Raw genomic sequence first — 18,294 nt, forward strand, 5'->3', positions numbered from 1 at the left:
ATTACATTTTCACGCAATTTGGGTACATACATCCTGTGAAATCAGTACCCATAACAACCAACTCTTGCCGTAATAACGGCCTTGATAGGCCTAGGCATTGAGACAAACAGTGCTTGGATGGCTTCAACACGATACCACAGTTCATCAAGAGTAGTGACTGGCGTATTGTGACGAGCCAGTTGCTCGGCCACCATTGACCAGACGTTTTCAGTTGGTGAGAGATCTGGAGAATGTGCTGGCCAGGGCAGCAGTCGAACATTTTCTGCATAGAGAAAGGCCCGTACAGGACCTGCAATATGCGGTCGTGCATTATCCTGCTGAAATGTAGGGATTCGCAGGGACCGAATGAAGGGTAGAGCCACGGGTCGTAACACATCTGATATGTAACGTCCACTGTTCAAAGTGCCGTCAATGCGAACAAGAGGTGACCGAGACGTGTAACCAATGGCACCCCATACCATCACGTCGGGTGATACGCCAGTATGGCGATGACGAATACACACTTCCAATGAGCGTTCACCGCGATGTTGCCAAACACGGATGCGACCATCATGATGCCGTAAACAGAACCTGGATCCATCTGAAAAAATTACGTTTTGCCATTCGTGCACCCAGGTTCGTCGATGAGTACACTATTGCAGGCGCTCCTGTCTGTGATGCAGTGTCAAGGGTAACCGCAGCCATGATCTCCGAGCTGATAGTCCATGCTGCTGCCAACGTCGTCGAACTGTTCATGCAGATGGTTGTCGTCTTGCAAACATCTGTTGACTCAGGGATCGAGACGTGACTGCACGATCCGTTACAGCCATGCGGACAAGATGCCGGTCATTTCGACTGGTAGTAATACCAGGCTGTTGGTACCCAGCACGGCGTTCCGTATTACCCTACTGAATCCACCGATTCCATATTCTGCTTACAGTCGTTGGATCTCCACCAATGAGAACAGCAATGTCTCGATACGATCAACTGCAATCGCGATAGGCTACAATCCGTCCTTTATCAAAGTCGGAAACATGATGGTACTCATTTTTCCTCCTTAAGCGAGGCATCACAACAACGTTTCACCAGGCAACGCCGGTGAACTGCGGTTTGTGTATGAGAAATCGGTTGGAAACTTTCCTCATGTCAGCACGTTGGAAGTGTCGTCACCAGCGCCAAATTTGTGTGAATGCTTTGAAAATGTAATCATTTGCATATCACTGCATCTTCTTCCTGTCGGCTACAATTCGCGTCTGTAGCAAGTCATCTACATGGTGTAGCGATTTTGATGGCCAGTAGTGTATGAAAAATAATCTGCAACCACACACAATGAAATTACAGTCCGCAGTCTCAAGAATCAGAATGCCGTTGCTCGCTACCTATTCATTGGAGAGAAACTATATGTTGTGAATTGTCTAAACTGTATGCTGTCCTAACAGCCCTCGGTAATCCCAATGGGACCGACCGACCGCCGTGTCATCCTCAGCGAATAGGCATCATAGGATGGTGATATGTAGGCGCATGTGGTGAGCACACCGCTCTCCCGACCGTTATCAGTTTTTGTGACCGGAGCAGCTACTTCTCAGTCAAGTAGCTCTTCAATTGGCTTCGCAAGCCCTGAATTTACCCACTTGCCAACAGCGCTCGGCAGACTCGGATGGCTCCCATCCAAGTGCTAGCCAAACATGATAGCGTTTAATTTTGCCGGTCTGAAGGGAACGGGTGTTACCACAGCAGCAAGGCTGTTGGCTATGTTGTGCACTACTTCCATTACCAATTGTAAGACCGTAACAATGAAACAGCGCAGTTCTTCAGCTTTTACTCCATATCGGTTACTGTATGTTATGTAATATAATCAGTCATGTGAAATCGAACTCACACTTTTCTCATATGACATCCTGGACGCTACGGTCCAAGGCAGTTAGGTAGATACAGAATTTTTTTGACTTCAAACGAAGCACGTTGCTGGATTGAGGATTTCTTCGTAAGGAGGAAACAGCGTGCTATCTTTGAAGTGTGTTGGGATTGTTTGCTGATCATATTGTTATTCAAGTTCCTGCATAAAATATTAATAACAACCATAAAATTTTAGTAGACAACTCTCTGAAAAAAGTTGAACAAACAATCAGTCACAGCTCGTTAAGATATCAAAGTGGTGCAAAGATTGGGAACTTGCTTTAAAAATTCAGAAATGTGAAGTTCACAAAAAAAAAGAAAAAAGTTGAAAAAGAAAAACGTTGTGTCCTCTGTCTACAAAGTCAAAGAATCACAATTGCAATCGATACCTCTTTCAAGCACCTGCATAAACATTTAGCAAGGATATAAAATGGAATGATCACACTGATAAAGAAGCTGTAGACTTCGACTCACGGATAGAACAGAACACTAGGCAAATGCAATCAGTCTACAAAAGAGAAAAACATTCTTCAGACCCATCCTATATTATTGTTGAAGTGTGTTGAATCTGTACCAAGTAGGACCAAAAAGAATATTGAATGTACACAGCGAAAGGCAGCACGGAAGCTCATAGGTATGTTTGAGCCACGACAGAGTGTCACGGAGATGCTGTCAGACCCTTGAAGAGAGAAGCAAACTGTTCGAGAAAACCTACGAAGTTTCAAGAACCAAGAGATGGATCTAGGAAAGTATTACAATCCCTTATGTTTCGCGTCCTTACAGACACTGAGAACTATACTATATTAACAATGAAGCGCACAGAGGCTTTTAGAAAGGGCTACTACCCGCTATTCATACGCGAACGGAGCGGGAAGAAGCCTTAATGACTGGTACAATGGGAAGTAATGTTTTCCATGCAATTCACAGTGCCCTGCAGAATATGTATGGAGATGAACGTAACATTCACAGCTGGCTGTGCTGCGTACTATATTTCTGTCGGATTCATTAATGTTGAATTTCTACTCCTCTCAATTAAAAACGCAATGTTCTGGAGAACGGCACATCTTCATCCAGTGGACACTATAAAACAGATGCTTTGTAGTCACTGCGGGATATTTTACGTATATCGCATACAAACATTATTAAAAGTCACAGTTGAGTTTGCTTAATCTTATATTGCCAGTTTCGTTCCTATGGTCGTCTTCAGACAGCCTTTCCTCCATCTTCAACCCATAATCATTCTTCAGTGTTCAGCAAAACTGTACACAGCTCGACACTGGATGTCATACTTGTTTTCTAATACGCATGTATGACGAATCCGTAAGTTATAAATTATATAGAAGATTGCAAAAATTCTTTTAAAAACCTTAGGGTGAGGTTACTCACACAAAAACAAGAAAAAATGTCTAGCTAACATGGGCTCTAAAATGCACACCTTAAGAACTACTTACTTATCTTCCATACTGTGAAAAACATGTGTCCTACTGAAAGCCCTATGCTTTCAGTAATTTGGGAGGATATAGTGTGGATCAAAAAAAGAGAAATGTCGTCCAAACATGATCTCTAAAACGGATTAGTTAAGAGACATCAACACCTGTTAAAAGCAAGAGATGTGTTTCAGAGAGCGATGATGAACGCGTGTTCGTTGCTCTTTGGTAGGCATTTTAGAGCCCATCTTTACTAGACATTTTTTCCTTGTTTTCATGTAAGTACCCTGTTCCCAAGATTTGTAAAAGTATACGTGATGGAGGAGCCTAGCCTGAGTATCTTATGATGAGAGGCCAGTGGTCGGAAATGTCATTCATTATGGGGCCTTACTAGAGTAATATATGTAAGGGAGGACAGCCATCAGAGGCCGGCCGCGGTGGCCGTGCGGTTCTAGGCGCTCCAGTCTGGAGCCGCGCTGCTGTTACGGTCGCAGGTTCGAATCCTGCCTCGGGCATGGGTGTGTGTGATGTCCTTAGGTTAGTTAGCTTTAAGTAGTTCTAAGTTCTAGGGACTGATGACCACAGCAGTTGAGTCCCATAGTGCTCAGAGCCATTTGAACCATTTCAACAGCCATCAGAGTGACGTGGCAAGTTTTGTGAAAGAAGGCGTGGCATTAGGCATGCACCTATAGTGCGCAACAAAATTAAAGTATCACTTATTTATTTGTAATTTCTGCTACCAATCACTTTTTTATTTTTTTATGTTTATTCTAACATGAAAAACGCGTTTCGAACATGTCCTGTTCATCATCAGGTGGTTATACATACATACACACAGAGAAATGTTACTTAAAAATAAACTAATATAAACCAGATTAACCTAGCACTTTTTGTCCATTGTTCGTTACTGTAGTGGCTGGTTTGTCATTTGGGGGGGGGGGGGGGAGGTGGGGGCAGTGGACGGCCAGAAATCGATATCAGTGATGTCTTCTGCAGGTTTTTTTTATTGTTGTTGATTATGCATGACATCACAAACTGTGTAGGATGCAGATAGTCTTGAATCAGTTGTGTGTTGCGAAAGGCTTTTATATGACAGCTGACCACTTACGATTGCATTGTCTTGCAGCTTCACTTGCATCACTGGTGTAATGTTTGAGCTGTTGAGTAACATCATACTATTGCCCTTTGTATTTTGTCACTGTTTTTCGACGTAATTCACTCCACGAATTGTGTCGACATACACGTAAACCTTATGCTCTAGTTTAAGAAAGTTTTTTTTTAGTAACATTTCTCTGTGTGTATATGTATAAACGCCTGATGATAAACAGAACATGGAAACGTGTCGTATTATGTTAGAATAAACCTAAAACAAAAAATAAAAAAGTGACTGATAGCAGAAATTACAAATAAATAATTATCCCACACAGTCACGGTTCACAAACGTAGCCAGTATGTTCGAAAATAAAAAGTATCACTTTTTCGAAACCTCGTAAATGTCTCTCTTTACGACGCATAAGTTTGAAATATAGCTCAAAGGTGCATACAACCTTCCTCAGCACAGAGTTTCATTTGAACCCAATGAAGGAAAATTTAGAAGCTCTTAATTAAGTTCAAGCCTCATTTTAGAGAAAGGGAAATTGAGCCGTGCTGGCCCCGGCTTATGCTTTGGTTTAAACCTTGACTGTTTCTCTGCGTTTGGTTTCCCGGGGTTATTGCGGCTATGCCGTGGTTCTTCTTCTTTCTATGTGTGGCAGCAGCGCTGTGTATCGATATTCGCACCTTGTACTATCTTTGGTCTGTGCTTATAGTTTCCGGCTAGCCGGTGTGCGGTAGTCGGCCGGTTGGTGTGGATCAGCCAGGAAATCTCCGCGCGGCGCACTGGACCAGGCCCGCTAGCGGTCTCTACGCAGTGTCGGAGTGTGTGAGAGCTGTTCCGATTGCTACGAGGTTCGTGGCTCACCGACCCAGGACATCAAGGTTGAGTGGTGATTTAATTACCGGAGCCAGTCTGTTCACACTATGCCGTTGGTTTTCATGGTTGGCTGATGGGGGTATTCCCGTGAGCAACAGCAAGTGTCCGAGTTGGCGAAAGTTTGGCCACCATCCGGTGGAGTTAAACTGTATTTTGGTTACTTGAAGTCTAAGTGCACCAGCGAAATTTTCTGCCTTGTGGCCGGTAGCGTTCCGGTTACCAGCCCTGGACGCTGACGTAAAATTCAGGCAGTGTCCTTTCCTCACCGTGTTGTCACTCTCAAACACGTGTGTGTTGTTTTGACAGCTTATTCATACTTAGTTGTGGGCGGCTACGCCTTTTACGTTTTGGCTTTGGAGTTGCCTGTGTACTGTTCGGGTGGAAAGCAAGTCGTCTTGTCGGTGGGTCCGTTGACTGTCTCTTGGTTGGGTTGGCGGCTGATCGGATGTAGTTGGGCCGACTACCTGTCTCAACTAAGCGAGCGTTAATATTTCAAGTGCAGACAGATCCTCGGAAACTTCTGAGCGCCGCTGGCTGTATTGTCTTTTCTTATTGGTGTTTGATCGTGTATTTTTTTGGCTCATAGCCGATGGTTTAAATTTGTATGCTTTTAGTTGGGTTTTAAATACTGGGCCTTCAGCCGTTTTAAAAGTGAAAGTTCCTTACTCGTCAAGTCTTGCATTGTTTGGGCCTTCAGCCTCATTTGAAATATTAATTAAGGATAAAACCTTGCGCTTTCTGCCTTTTGAAAATTTATTGTGGTTGTGTTTTCAATCATGGGCCTTCAGCCGTTTTAAAAATTAAAGAGGTTGTGCCCTTAAGCCATAACATTGTGTCACATAGTCAGTCGATAGTTAAGCTCGGAAACTTGCTCTGTAACGTTTGGGCACCTAAATAAAGTTATATGTGTTCGAGTGTAACTAACAGCCGCTGATTTTTGTCCCCTTTCCGCAATTCCAACTAGCTGTTCTGTTCTGCGGATTTAACCAGGCGTTTCAGAAATGCAACCTCTAAAAGCGCTGAACTTCAGTAAAAAATTTGGTCAGGGGAACTGCCGCATTAAGAGCCCTAAAATAAAAAGTACCTGGATAATATAAGTTGCGAGTACAAGAATCATATCTGGAGCCCCATAATACGCATCTCCCTCTGCATTCAACAAATGTCCCACCGCTATGGGTGACACTAATGAAGCCAAAGAATACTACATGCTGCGAAACACCAACGTTGTTAAAAAAATCTGGCTCAGAATTCACCCTTAAGAATTAGTGTTGGATTAAATGTACCAAATGGCTGAAATTAACACTTTGGAAAGTTATGACCATAGCATTGAATCTTAACGTGGCGTATGTACTGCGCTTTTATTCAAACACATCGATCAATGTAGAAGGTTTGCCAACTGTTTTAATGAAAATTATGATTATCTTGACTGAATTTATTACACAAGTTTAAGACTGAAAAGACGTAGCATGAAATTACTTGGAGTGCAGTTAAACACCGATTATTATGAAACTGCGATAGTTGAAAAGATGGTTGCAAAGTTAATTTCTGGGAATGTGGAACATGCTGAACAACATCTCTCTTCCGTAACGAATTTATTGCAACTTGCCTATGGCATTTTAAGAGTGATTGTGTGACTGTCGAACATGGAAAGGCTAAACTGAAGATGATGTCGAAACCCAAAATTTCGTTATTTCTAACACGCTGGCGCGGAAAGTTACTCTCACCATAGTCGGTGATGTAACGTGAGCAAACTGTGATGGCGTGAATGGCTGCCATCAAAACGTGCCCCCAGAAGTCCCTTTTGTGAATTCCAACATTTGATTCTGTCAGACTCCGCTGCAGAGGAGAGTTGCTTTTAAAGTCCAACGATATCATACCACCACAGATTCACGAGTCTTTTATCATTCTAGGGCAAAAGCCAAAGTTCCCTGTTCTTCCAGAAGTTATTTTCCCCACCCTTAAACTGCGAACTTTGGATGAAGGGCAACAGGGAGCTGCCATACTTTTAGATTTCCGGAAGGCATCTGACACAGTGCCCCATTGCAGGCTGTTAACGAAGATACGATCTTATGAATTAAGTTCACAGATATGTCAGTGGCTCGAAGACTTCTCAAGTAACTGAACCCAGCATGCTGTCATTGAACGGCGAGAGTTCGTCAGACACAAGGGTATCGTCTGGAGTGTTCCAGGAAAGTGTGATGGGACCACTGTTGTTCTCTATATACTTTAACGAATTGACGGACAGGATGGGCAGCAATCTCCGATTGTTTGCTGACGATACCGTGGTATACGGTAAGGTGTAGAAGCTGAGTGACTGTAGAAAGAAACAAAACGACTTAGCAAAATTTCTAGTTGGTGTGATGAATTGCAGCTAACCCTTGGAACGTTTTTACTTAACACTTGCGTTGTTTAACCATCAAGTCTAAAGGGAGTGGAAGGGCTGACCCAATAAGTGAACATTTCAATTCCAGTGTGTTTATTAACTACCAAAAACAACCTCACATAAAAATTGACAGATGCCACTCACGCAAGATTATTTACGAAACACTCATTACATAAAACCATAAGCGAGGTAATAAACGGTTAGCAGCGATCTCATATAAATATTGACAGGAGCCACAAAAGCTGAAATTGACCATAACTTTAACAAAACAACTCTAGTTGAGACACGTTATTTAAGACCCTTTCAATTCCAGTACTTTAATATTTCATGTAAAATAGTGGAGGACACAGAGCCTCAGTTTTAACACGAATACTTAGAACATATTTATTAAAACGTAACTTAGGCAATCTTGCATATGACCAGACTGGAGAACCTTGCAGAGCGAACCATGAAATTATTGAAATGCCCATTGGCTTGTGAGATGGGCTTTTAGGGCATAGAAAGTTACAACTTTGTACAATCATAAATATGTAATAACAGAAGTAAGGCCCAAGCTTGTAAGGCCGACGTTTAACCACGAACGATGGAACCGACTGAGGGACGTAATACTTAACTTCGAACCAAGACGTGGCTCCGTTTGCAATCCCACGTCGAGTAAGCCACCGAAATGTAAACCCAGCAAGAGGAACACTCGAGTTCAGGTGAAGTCCACCGCCCGTAAGCAAAACTTGTAATCTTAAGGGAAGCTCTGCACTTCGGTTGCCCGCTGCCTCAGCTCACTGAAACACAGACCACACCCGACAACAGGTAGCCAAAAGTCTTTTCTTAACTTTAACATTCAAGATTGACCAGTAAATTAACACTGTAAAATCAAGGCTCAACAACACTAATTTCACTCGCAAGTCCTTTCTTAAATTGAAACAGTAAGTGATAAACAAACGTTAAGAGTTCAAATGGTTCAAATGGCTCTGAGCACTATGGGACTTAACATCTGTGGTCATCAGTCCCCTAGAACTTAGAACAACTTAAACCTAACTAGCCTAAGAACATCACACACACCCATGCCCGAGGCAGGATTCGAACCTGCGACCGTAGCGGTCACGCGGTTCCAGACTGAAGCGCCAAGAACCGCACGGCCACACCGGCCGGCCAACGTTAAGCGTGGGAAATGAACTGGCTCACGAGAACCGACACTCACTAGAACTTAATGGCACACATATTGACCAACTCAAGTGGGCCTTGCAAAGCTCAACACGGTAACCTTCAGAAATAAAAACTCAGATTGCCCGGAGAGGACATACTGACATGGATTAACCGATATCGTAAGCAAATTAAACACTTTCTAATAATAGCTGATGAACTAACATTCTGCAAATACATCAATATTATGCGGAAACAGAGCACACGCTTAGTAAGAGGCATCAAATGAAATCGAACACTCATAAGATCACGCGTTCGGCAACGTCTTACTGTACCAAAAGCGATCACGATCAACTAAGCGCCCTTAGTAATTAGAGTAATTAACAGGGTGTCTTGATGCTGGGGCGATTTTGCGAAGACGTCAGACCATCACTTCGTAAAACCTTAGCAGCGTGTCACTCCAAGGAAGCGGCCACATCCACAGCTCACGAGGTTGACGGAAAATCCACAGCACCAGCCAACTCCCGCCGCCTCCAGTATAACCACGTGATCACCGCCGCCCGGCCTCAAGGATGCCGTCATTTGTTTCTGGTCGCCAGCCAATCGCCGACTCGGGCACCGCCGTCTTTCGTTCTCAAAGCGTTGTTCCCTTAATCGAGGTCGGCACTCGCTTATATCCCGAGCCGGCCCAGGCCCCAAGACAAACCTCTGTACTAGGAAATCGATCGTACTCATGTCAGAGATACTACTGGTGCCGGTCCCGCCACGGCTCAGACCTAAATGTGGAATAATGTAAGTAAATGCAGAAGAGTAGGAGCATCAGCCCTGTAATGTTGGGATACAGTATTACCAACATCCTGCTTGACACAGTCAAGTCGTTTAAGTATCTGGGTGTAGCGTTGCATAGCGACATGAGATGGGACGAGCTTGTGAGAACTATGGTACGGAGGGCGAATGGCCGATTTCAGTTTATTAGGAAAGTATTTGTATGGAGTGTAGGCATGTATGGAAGTGAAACATGGACAATAAATAGTTTGGACAAGAAGAGAATAGAAGCTTTCGAAATGTGGTGCTACAGAAGAATGTTGAAGATTAGGTGGGTAGATTACATAACTAATGAGGAGGTATTGAATAGGATTGGGGAGAAGAGGAGTTTGTGGCACAACTTGACTAGAAGAAGGGATCGGCTGGTAGGACATGTCCTGAGGCATCAAGGGATCACAAATTTAGCATTGGAGGGCAGCGTGGAGGGTAAAAATCTTGGAGGGAGACCAAGAAATGAATACACTAAGCAGATTCAGAAGGATGCAGGTTGCAGTAGGTACTGGGAGATGAAGGAGCTTGCACAGGATAGATTAGCATGGAGAGCTGCATCAAACCAGTCTCAGGACTGAAGACCACAACAACAGCAACAGGAGACAGTGTATAGGACACTGGTGCCACCTATTCCTAAGTACTGCTCGAGTGTTTAGGATCCGTACCAGGTCAGATTGGAGGAAGACATCGAGGCAGTTCGGAGGCAGGCTGCTAGATTTGTTATCGGTAGGTTTGAACAGTACCTGTTACGGAAATGCTTCAGGAGCTGAAACTTGAATTCCTGGATGGAAGGCGACGTTCTCTTCGAGAAACACTATTGAGAAAATTTAGAAAATTGGCATTTGAAGCTGACTGCCACACGATTCTACTGGCGCCAACATACACTGCACGTCAGGGCAACGAAGAAAAGATACGAGAAATTAGGACGCACACAGAGGCATATAGGCAGTCCTTCTCCCCACGCTTTTGCGAGTGAAACATGAAAGGAAATTATTAGTAGTGGTACAGGGTACCCTCGATCACGCACCGTACGATGGCTTGTGGGATATCAAAGTAGATGTAGGAAAAGTTACCAATGGTGCAATATCAAGAACAGGGAAAACGGCAGATCGAATGACCTCGCTCTCTACTCCTCCATTCTCGAAAAAATCAACTCATGTGCTGCATCATACTGACATAACGTTGCAGCCACCAATCAAAGATTTTTTAGCTGCTCACATAGTTTGCTCCACCCATGGGAAAATAGTTAAGATGTTCAGATGTGTGTGAAATCTTATGTGACTTAACTTCTAAGGTCATCAGCCCCTAAGTTTACACACTACTTAATCTAAATTATCTTAAGGACAAACACACACACACACACACACACACACACACACACACACACACACTCATGCCCGAGGGAGGACTCGAACCTCCGCCGCACAGTCCATGACTGCAGCGCCTTAGACAAAAGCTAAGAGAAAACAGTAACTTCATTCCCGGAGACAGCGTACCAGCCACCTGCGAGCTGCGATTTCTTTCGCTTTTTGTAATTTAATGCCGGCCGCAATGGCCATGCGGTTCTAGGCGCTTCAGTCTGGAACCGCGCGACCGCTACGGTCGCAGGTTCGAATCCTGCCTCGGGCATTGATGTGTGTGATGTCCTTAGGTTAGTTAGGTTTAAGTAGTTCTGAGTTCTAGGGGACTGATGACCACAGATGTTAAGTCCCATAGTGCTCAGAGCCATTTGAACCATTTTTTTGTAATTTCATTGTTTTATGTTCTCATATATTTTATGGTGGTTAAGAAACTTCCACCACTCAGAATACTTCTTTGGCACATTCCCGACTGTTGCCCCTTGCTTCACCGAATTCTCCGATGAAGAGCTAAAGCATTCAGGGCACCTTTCTGTAACGAGGTACAGGCCATAAACACACGGTTTCCTCTAGCTGTAAGAAAACAATTAAGAGAAAAAAGTTACTTGATGTATTGGCGACAGTCTGGCAGTCACTTTTTAGATTCCTGTTTCCCTGTATTTTAGGTTGGCTATGATATGTGTATCTGTCAGAATGTTTCTTTGAGACAGCCCCGACTGCCACTGTCTGCTCCCATGAATTCGTCGCTGCAGAACTACAGCTTTCAGGTCACCTGTCTCTAACACGGTGCCATAAAATGCATCTTCTCCCAGCTGGTCGCTGGACCTCAATTTTTTTTAATATGTCTGCCGCGATGGCTCATGTTGTTCCACAGTCGCTTGCCCCGCCGTGTTGGCGCCGCTGGGTCTGCGCCGGATCCTGTGCTGTCATGCGGACAGTTTGTACATCCCCCATCTCCTTTACCTGTGTTATGCATTTGTTAACTCTCAGAACACATTATTCCTTATCTGCGAGGATTCGTTTTGCTTGTGTTTCGCACTGAACGTCCACTCCAACGAACTGCAGCACTCCACAGCTTAGAAGCTCACCCAAAGAAATCGTTGTAAAAGCATGTACTAGATTAATTGTAGTATAGTACAGAAAAGGAAATGAAATCGGCCCTTAAGCTCACTGTGTGATTTGCATAAGTTTAATTGTGCTAAATCTAATTTACATATGAAAACGAATGAGAAGTGACCAGCCTAATCTGCTTGACGTCGTTCAATGTGGAAACAAATAATGTACAGTCGTGCTCAAAAGTATCCGAACGACCTGAATTGCATTTTGCCTGATTTGCATGCAACCCACATAACGCAGCTGTCTAGCAGGTCCTCTAATCGCTCCTTGGTACAGTCGTTTGACTATTGAAAATGGTTCCAACAAGTCACCACTACAAAACTCTGTTCTGTATCGCAATAACTCAAGATGTAAAGTAATACCACGATACTACAAATATCAGCTAACGCCTTATCACAGATAAGACTGTCCTTAAGGCTTGTAAGCTCACATTTATTGCAATATATGACATACCTGAAATGCTACCACTCTCATTATTACGTCAGATAGGTAATGCTCGTAGTAAGTTCGTCGTATTCATGATTTCCTCTTCAGAGTAACATACCGCACTTGTTATTTAACACAAAATGGCATTAAAAATTAAGTAATTCACGAGCAGCTAGTTGAGAGTATGCATGAACTTCAACTGACACGACGAACCGTCTCGTTCTGCATATGGATTCAAACCCAGGTCATGCAGACTAAGATTTCGTGACTGACGGAAACTGACAGTCAGTCCTGACTAGGCATGCAGAGAGTGATATACCTCGATTTTAGACAGTATCAGTTAGCAAATATCAACTTCAAATTACATAAAGTAAACATTTTTAACGGACGCGAATTCCTACCCAGCATCTATTGTCCCTGTTAATGAACTACGAGAGATGTTAAATATTGCTTCTTCACAAGTAACTTACTTGAAATGCCGTGAGGTAAAGCTTTGTGTGAGATAGGGATTCGAACCCAGAACCTAACCGGATTGTTATCGAAGCACAATCAACTGTGACATATCGGATTTTCTCGACAGTAGCTAGATGTTTTAACTGAAATGACGAGACGAAACATCAATCTTTTCCTTCCCAGGGCTCCAGCCCGAAACCTATCGCTGTTATATTCTAGAGAAAACGAACGTTAAATATGGGTTTGTTACATCCGCGGCGACATGTGAGCTTGTTTGAACTAGAAATAATATGACGAAGAGTTCAGTGCTGACTGGGAATCAAGCCCCACACATACCGTTGTTGACTACATACAAAGAGACGTCAGCTACCGAATTTTTTCTCCACCAGCAGCTCGGAATAACATCCTCGAACTTACAGTGATCTTTCAAATAGTTCTGTGTCTCACTGGGAGTCAAAAACGTCAGATGTCGTTAGTGTTGACAACGAATGAAAATGCATTAAAAAATTAAAATTATTATCCACCAGAAAATAGGTGTTCTCATGCTAGAGCTTGATAATACATAATGAAAACTTCAGTGCCGGGCCAGCAATCGATTTTTCCTGTCATTTCCATTGAATAATCTGAGTTATTATCGCTTGAGGTGTAACAAAACATTGTAAATTTACGGTTTTCAGCCCAGGAAAGTCGTTGCATGTGGAAATCGCAACTTAACTCGTCCTTTAAGTAGCGGTTTACGAGTTCTAGCCACCATTGGCCTCGTAAGAGGAATGTGCGACACATACCTCTTCGCTAGCTCTGTGGTGACGCGCTGACCTGTGAAAAAGAGGCTGTTATGGTTCGCGGTAACAGTCTCGCTGAACGTAACGTTTTTATCCCTTCTGCAGAAGAGCTACAAGCACTCAGCTGAAACATCGATAAGGAAATTACAAGAAAATACTTTCAGCTAATAGTGCAATGGCGAAAAACTCACAATGTTGCACTACAGGTAACGCCTCTTTCCGCTGCTGACAAGCAAATTTTGGGTCTCTAGGAATACATAACTTTATTAATGAAATGCCACATTTGCATACCTGTTGAGAATGACACAGCATAACAATTAAATACAGACCCAATCGAAATCAAAGTGAGTAGTATTTTACTAATTCGTGCCGATAGGGGTACCCTTGTGTACAAATAGTCAGTTTTATCAAAAAATGGTTCAAATGGCTCTGAGCACTGTGGGACTTAACATCTATGGTCATCAGTCTCCTAGAACTTAAAACTACTTAAACCTAACTAACCTAAGGACAGCACACAACACCCAGCTATCAAGAGGCAGAGAAAATCCCTGACCTCGCCGGGAATCGAACCCCGGAACCCGGGCGTGGGAAACGAGAACGCTACCGCACGACCACGAGATGCGCTCTCCCCATACATTATACAAAAGCTTCGAGATGCATCTGCTGCCTGGCCGTCTATTAAACCTGAAAAGAACAATATGTCGCAGAAGTTAGCCCTGTTTTCCACATGAGGCTATTTTGGGTTGAGAAGTGAAGGGAATTATGTTCAAAGTTCCATTAAACTGGTAACTTCAGCAGACAGCAGAATTGCGTTGTAAAAAATGTAGCAGCGAATGTAATCGAACTCGCGACGTTTTATCTACGGTGCGGGACAATTAGCGTGACGCTACTAGCTGTCACCTAGCTACAGCAGCTCCAGAAGTCAACAACAGTTCCTCCAGAAATTACGCATTCCACAGTGCTGTGAGATAATGCATATTGACGGATGTAGACTTCTGAGAGACACACAGTTACAGCTTTTCTTTAGCACTGCAGGGCGTTTTCGACTAATAGATGGCGCAATAGAGTAGCTCAAATGGAAAGGAACACTTCCTATTTAAATTTCTGCATCCTACACTGTTAGCAGTTCTGTGTAGGTGGCAGTTACGTTATTTTATTTCGGTGATTACAAAGTAGAGTCGAATGTATGCATTGGTAGCCGAGGCAGCTAGTTCATGGCAATTCGGTCAACCAAGTAAATGAATGTACTGAACATGCTGCCTGTGTGTCAGAATTTTCATCGAGTGTGCCGCAACGGTGTTAGGATAGAAAAATGAGTCCTACAGAGAAGGATTTGGTGGTCCCTTGGATTGATGCTATGTTCCGATGATGATGGTCTGGGTTCGATTCCAACTTCTGCCGATGATTTTTAATAGGGAGAGAAAGATTCTATTCTCTTCTGGCTACCAAAGTGATGAAGATATAATGGCATTGTGACCTGAAAGTCGCATGAAACATGATATTCCTTCTCTACCAGGTAGACGTTAGGTTGAACTACAATAAAGTCAGGAGTGGTAAAATGTGGGAACTCTATCACCAGTAACCTTTCTTATATTAGTTATTTATTTATAATGATGAAACAAATGCTATGTAGGGTCACAGGACCCTTATTCCATCTTTTATTTGAGCTTCTGTATGTTGATAAAATTGGTTCTGAACTTGGAATGCTACTCAGACCGCCCTTAACGCGGAATTTGATCCCTTCGTAACAATACAGCTCGACTACAATTTGTTGTTTGTTCAAAACTGCAGATTCCTCAACATCTGCACATATTGCGCGTGAATGGCTTCGAATGCTGGCCCGGCACTGAAGTTTTCATTATGTATTATCAAGCTCTAGCATGAGAACACCTATCTTCTGGTGGATAATAATTTTGATTTTTAATGCATTTTCATTCGTTTTCAACACTAACGATATCTGCCTTTGATGACTCCCAGTGAGACACAGAACTATTTAATACATCACTGTAAGTTCGAGGATGTTATTCCGAGCTGCTGGTGGAGAAAAAATTCGGTAGCTGACGTCTCTTTGTATGTAGTCAACAACGGTATGTGTGGGGTTTGATTCCCAGTCAGCACTGAACTCTTCGTCATATTATTTCTAGTTCAAACAAGCTCACATGTCGCCGCGGATGTAACAAACCCATATTTAACGTTCGTTTTCTCTAGAATATAACAGCGATAGGTTCCGGGTTGGAGCCCTGGGAAGGAAAAAATTCATGTTTCGTCTCGTCATTTCAGTTAAAACATCTAGCTACTGTCGAGAAAATCCGATATGTCACAGTTGATTGTGCTTCGATAACAATCCGGTTAGGTTCTGGGTTCGAATCCCTATCTCACACAAAGCTTTACCTCACGGCATTTCAAGTAAGTTACTTGTGAAGAAGCAATACTTAACATCTCTCGTAGTTCATTAACAGGGACAATAGATGCTGGGTAGGAATTCGCGTCTGTTAAAAATGTTTACTTTATGTAATTTGAAGTTGATATTTGCTAACTGATACTGTCTAAAATCGAAGTATATCACTGTCTGCATGCCTAGTCAGGACTGACTGTCAGTTTCCGTCAGTCACGAAATCTTAGTCTGCATGACCTGGGTTTGAATCCATATGCAGAACGAGACGGTTCGTCGTGTCAGTTGAAGTTCATGCATACTCTCAACTAGCTGCTCGTGAATTACTTAATTTTTAATGCCATTTTGTGTTAAATAACAAGTGCGGTATGTTACTCTGAAGAGGAAATCATGAATACGACGAACTTACTACGAGCATTACCTATCTGACGTAATAATGAGAGTGGTAGCATTTCAGGTATGTCATATATTGCAATAAATGTGAGCTTACAAGCCTTAAGGACAGTCTTATCTGTGATAAGGCGTTAGCTGATATTTGTAGTATCGTGGTATTACTTTACATCTTGAGTTATTGCGATACAGAGCAGAGTTTTGTAGTGGTGACTTGTTGGAACCATTTTCAATAGTCAAACGACTGTACCAAGGAGCGATTAGAGGACCTGCTAGACAGCTGCGTTATGTGGGTTGCAAGCAAATTAGGCAAAATGCAATTCAGGTCGTTCGGATACTTTTGAGCATGACTGTACATTCGCCTCATCTTCAAGCACCGAATTAAAAACTGTGCAATATGGAATTTGACTGAAAATAGGAGAACCACAATTTTACGTTAGTTCATTTTTTAAATAAAACAACGGACCACTGAGAACAAAACAGAGTATATTTTCTTAATAACATGATTGATAGTGTTCCTAGCCGTACCGAATTTCCTAACAGTCCATAAAACATTAAAGATGACTGCAAAGTTGGGTAGAATTAATGCTATAGAATGACTCATTATTATTATAACATTCTAATGTTTCTTGTGAGAATGTCTTTTATATCAGTCTCACGCCTCCGCCGTATTTATGCACTTTGCTGGGTACTGAATTCCCAGCAACGAGGAGCAAGTGGTGGCTCGGAAGTTCTTCACACATTACATGAAACAATCTATTTTCAAAATTATTGATAAAAGGATTTTACCACTTCTCGCGCTGCTGACATCACTTCGCAACAGTTAGATACTAATTATCCCAGCCTTCCATTTGAAATTAATATCTAAGCGGAGAGCAAAGGAAAGGTATATAACTGGACTATTCACCAGTTCCACTTTTATCTATATCTTCATGACACAGCTGTCTTTGAACATGAAAACGACCATATTGACAGTTGATTTGATACATTCCTGATTTTACAAACACTTAGGCAATCTCTCGTATGTCGAATGGTCCTCTAAATCATCCAGTCTTAATACCACAGGAACTGTCTGGAAATATTTGAAATCTTTAGTGAAAGGCTGCAAGCAACATTCGTTGTGTGCATCTTGATGTTTTTACGACGGAATAATTTGTCGATAAAATTTAGGAAATTTGCCTCCCCCCTCCCCAAGAGAGTATTTCTTCTTTTTCTAATATTTCGCCTGGCTCTGAGCACTATGGGACTTAACATCTATGGTCATCAGTCCCCTAGAACTTAGAACTACTTAAACCTAACTAACCTAAGGACATCACACAACACCCAGCCATCACGAGGCAGAGAAAATCCCAGACCCCCCCGGGAATCGAACCCGGGAACCCGGGCGTGGGAAGCGAGAACGCTACCGCACGACCACGAGATGCGGGCACTAATATTTCGGCCGTATATCTTCCGGCCATATTCTTTGCGAGTCGAATGATGTTACAGAACATGACTGCTCCTGTTCCAATGTTTTAAACCACAAAAAAGATAAGCGCCATAGACGTTGGTAGGCGGCAACGAGTGTGGATCATTTGAATCTCTGGCTAGGCGGTCGATCCGTGCTCGGATATCGATGTCTTATTATTAGCTGCACTGTAGTGATATTTTTGTGAGTTTGTTAAAGAAAGCGCCGGATACCATGATTTTCCAGGCTTGAAATTCGTTTGACAAAGAATTTAACTAAGAAGTAGCGGTTTCAACCTAGACAACTCATGCAGTCCG

Source organism: Schistocerca americana, chromosome 7 (assembly GCF_021461395.2).
Source record: "Schistocerca americana isolate TAMUIC-IGC-003095 chromosome 7, iqSchAmer2.1, whole genome shotgun sequence".
Classification (NCBI taxonomy): Eukaryota; Metazoa; Arthropoda; class Insecta; order Orthoptera; family Acrididae; genus Schistocerca; species Schistocerca americana.